This window comes from Coenobita brevimanus, chromosome 61 (genome assembly GCF_032717465.1).
Source record: "Coenobita brevimanus isolate Jiangsu-jjx chromosome 61, ASM3271746v2, whole genome shotgun sequence".
In the NCBI taxonomy this organism is placed as follows: domain Eukaryota; kingdom Metazoa; phylum Arthropoda; class Malacostraca; order Decapoda; family Coenobitidae; genus Coenobita; species Coenobita brevimanus.
In genome coordinates this window covers 12,446,729-12,451,516 of record NC_137014.1, presented here as the reverse complement: position 1 = coordinate 12,451,516, position 4,788 = coordinate 12,446,729, and positions in this window count along the sequence as shown.

Below are 4,788 nucleotides of genomic sequence, written 5' to 3'. Positions count from 1 at the left end.
ACGAGTTACTTACACCATATTCGTGATGAATTGATGTAACGTTTCGAGGTAATCCAATCCTTATCATCAGACATAATTAAAGTATGTACACCACCACAAGAAAAACCCATAGCTGCAAAATTATCTACAGTTTTGTACAATATATAGTGAAAAACAACGTGCTGAAGTAGACTTCGGGTGTACACTGTAGGAACCGCACAGAGCAACTGATTACGACGAGGCCATGAAGGTGAGATGTAACTGGCCATCAAGGTGAGAAGTACTCTGAGTGAACTAAAACTAGTCTAAACCAAGAGAGATATTTAACTTACTGAGTTAGTGAGTGAACAGCTGAGAGGAAGAATCAAATATTGTGTACAAATTTAACTGTTCCTTCTCTAATACAGGATACAATGGAAGTATTATTCAAGACCTGAAAATTGGAAGGTCAGACACAAAGGCTTGTCATTTAAAACCTATTCACACTTGTCGAACCCCCCATTTTCTGAAATCAGGAAACATTCACTGATTTGGGTGAAAATTTTGACGATGATTTTGACATTTTGTTAACAGTATTTATATGGCCAACCTTAGAATAGCAAAGCCATTGTTATTACATAATTGAAAGCCTTCATTAATTACCTATGATTCTTCCTTTAAACTCTTCACTCACTCAGTTTCTTATCTCTCTTGAATTAGATTAATTTTAGTTCATATAGGTTAATACTCGCCTTGATGGCCTCGTCGTATTCAGTTGCTCTGTGATGTTCCTCCAGTGTACACCTATATAAGGTAAGTTCCAGTATCGGTACTTCATTTATTAGCTGAGAGGCCGCCTTCGGCGGCCTTCGCTCAATGTCAAGTCACTTCCTATCTTCAGAAATGAGTCATAACTCGGGAACCGGTGGCCCGATTGGACTGGAAATTGTTTTATTCTTCAAGTTAGAGCATTTTAACGGTATCGCACGTCACTTCTCTCCCGTGTCATGCTGGTAATTTCAACGGCGGACTAAGGACGAATCCATCCTCTGCACTAAAAGCAAATACTAAATTTGAAACAGAAGGCCAGAAATGAGTCATAACTCGGGAACCGGTGGCCGACTGGCCTGGAAATTGTTTTCTTTTTCAAGTTGGAGCATTTTAAAACGTACCTTGCACGAACAAAAATTTGCACTACATGCGTTGTTTTTGCTGTGTTGCAGTAGCAAAGCAACAGACCGACAAACATACAGAAATTGGATCATTATAGTATAGATTGTACATAACTGTAGATAATTTTGCAACTATGGGTTTTTCTAATGGTGTTGTTTCAGCTATGTCTGATGATAAGAACTGGATTACCTCGAAAAGTGACATCAGTAAGTCAAGAATACGGTGTACTAATAAGTATCTCATCTTCATCTCCAGGCATTCAGTTACAGGCATTTTTTTTTTTTTTTATGTGTCCGACTCTGGGCAAAGGCTTCAGGGCCCATATCTCGGGGGCAGCAGCCCATCCCAAGGCCCAGTAGTCCTCCTACACCTCCACATGTCACCACTTCGGCGCTAACACCCACCGACCATATTGAATACATGCTAGGGCTGTCTCATACAGGACTGGTGTATTGGTATTAGCGGGGGTATTTTTACGACATGTCGGCGGGTCATCAGGTAGATCAGGAAAGTCTGCTTTTAATGAAATTCAAATCCTTAAACTGTTCCCTGCCCCAGCCGGGATTCGAACCTGGGTCCATCAGGACTGCAGGCCGCCTCTCTACCGATTCAGCCACCGCCTCCCCTATGCAATCTGGTTCCCTAATGGATCATCAATTGCTAACTACACACACACACACACACACACACACACACACACACATTTCTCTCTCTCTCTCTCTCTCTCTCTCTCTCTCTCTCTCTCTCCTGTATACGCATTATCAAATAACTGTCTTGACGACCTTCCATCATTTAATTTTGAAAATGTGGACGAAACGTGTGAAAATAATCTCTAGTAAATACTAATAGTTGCATACGTTAGTAACTTTACCAGCATAACATGAAAAATGAATTTTATGCAACATATGAAGTAAACAAAACAAAAAACAATAGCCTACAGCAAAAATCATGATTAATAACACCGCTGAATGTGAGATTTTCGATTTTCTGTGTGAAGATATATATTTTTCTTACCATGTATGTATGTATGTATAAATATGTATGAATATATAAACAGGTACACTACTGACCTGACTGCTGCGATCCACGGAGATCAGCGTGTACTGCAGTTTGTTGATACTGAGCTTGAACACTAATCATCGTGCATGCGGCCGCGGCCCACCACACCAGTCCCAGCTGCCTTGGCCCCCCAGGCACTGAACCCAGTACACCGTACCACGACTCCACCGCTACGTGGCGTCTTTTGTCCTGAGCTGTGGGTAGGTTATAAATACTTGCTCAGATACTGCCGAATGGATTTTCACAAGAGTCCATCGTATTTCTTGTAATGGTATATCACTACCTCAAAGTACGTGTAGGTATACAACTTTTTATTTATTTTTATTTATTTATTTATTTTTCTGGGAGAACCAGGAAAAGTATCTGGCTAGTTCTATGATGAGGTTACCAACCTCTGTCTCTAGAAGCGGATTTTCCTCCTATGCGCACCTTGGGAACCCCCATGAGAATGCTGCCATAATTTGACTATCGTAATTATTAACAATCTTGTCAGTAAAATGGTGATTGCAAATACTTTCACTAATTCCCCGAATGTCGAAGGGGAGAAGAATGGAACGGTTCTGTTTGCCCGTGATTCCCTAAACACACCTGGTAATTCCCGCGACGGAAAAAAAAAAAAGAATGCCAAGATCCAGTATCTATATTTCATCATCATCACCGTCCAATTATACACTAACAAGACAGGTGAGATGGATCCTGAAAGTGAATATGAAAGAACAAAAGTAGAAGAATCATCTGAGGGTGCACACTGACAGACTATTGTACACATTCATTCGCTCAGTCAGGCCTTCAGATTCTTGCTTTATCTTTCAGGCCAAACTGTCCACACAAATGTTGTTCCTACCACTTGTGGGATAGAGATCATTCTGTCGATTGCTTAGTTAAAAATCATATGCAACTTCGCACAAATGATTAAAAAAAAAAAGTATCGCGAAAGAGACGATAATATCCGAAACGATCAGTTCGGCTTGCGCAGTACGGCGAAATTATCTGAATATGTATACAAGAGTAGTAAAAATACCGACTAGCAAATGTCACAAACAAGTGATATAGCCTATGGCCTTCTTGTGTATTCAAGTTTATCAAGGGAAGGAAGAATGTTGAACATCTTCCAGTAGCTACTGTCAGTGGTGTCAAATAGTTCATTTCACGGCAAATGCGCACACACACACACACACACACACACACACACACACATTCCCACTCTGTGTATATATATATATATATATATATATATATATATATATATATATATATATATATATATATATATATATATATGTGTGTGTGTGTGTGTGTGTGTGTGTGTGTGTAATATGTTTATATATGCATATATCGAACACTTTGGAGATGTGGCGGAGAGTGATTTATAAGAAAATTTTGACTCAGATAACACTAAACCAGCGATTCTTAATCTGGTGGGCGCAAGGACGCAGAGAAAAAATTGTGTCCTGAACAAGTGTGTGTGTGTGTATGTGGAGAGAGTTCGAGCCCCGCCCGAGTAGCTGTCCTGCTGGGAGAGGTAGAGCTCTCCCGCCACCTAGCAGGGATATATGATTGATCAAGGGCTAGCCCAGGAAATTCATTTCTCCATTTTTCTCGTTCTCAAAGGATTAAGACAGAACTGTTATTTAGGGAAGGCTTGAATGACGCGTGAATGGAGGTGTTCACCATCTTCACTTAGCACACAGATCAAAGTCTTATTTTCGTGGCTACAATATCTTATTTGTAGATCCTACCCTCCCCTTTCATACGAATGACGGTGAGGCTCATTTGTATATGATGATGATGACAAACAGACAGACAGTCAGACACACGGACAGAAAGGGACAGACAAACACAGAAAGACAGACAAACAGGCACAGACAGACAGACACTGACAGACAGACGCTCGCGCGCACGCACGCACGCACGCACACACACACACACACACACACACACACACACACACACACACACACACACACACACACACACACACACACAACAGAAATTACTTGATACTTGCAGAAACACAGTAAACAATCAAAATGTGAATATATATATATATATATATATATATATATATATATATATATATATATATACACAACCAGGTCGTAGGTTGGTCATTGTGTCCAGGTTTGGTCGGAATCGGTTATTTCTTAAGGGTAGAAGTGCCTGCCACAATTAAACAAGACTACTAGGGACGCTGACGCCAATCTTCGCTGGGTTGCCACTCGAAAACCAGAGGAAAGAGCGAAAAAAATGGATGGAACACATCCGACAGAGAATGACCTCAAGATTACACCTAAAGAAGTCAGAGCTTTCTACGCCAATTAGTTATGTTTCTACAGCTCAAAACGTGAAAAGTACGAAAAAGAAGTTTTTCAGCCGTTGCTAGGTAACGAGTAGTTGCCTAGCAACCCAAACCTTGCAGACACAACTAGGTCATAGGTTGGATATTGTTTCCAATTTTGGTCGGAATCGGATAATTCTGAAAGGTAGAATTGCCTGACGCAATTAAACAAGACTGCAAGAAAGAAAACGCAACTAATAGTATGGGCAATATGGATCTGGCCAACAGACAGAAAGACAAACTGACCGGGACAGACAGAC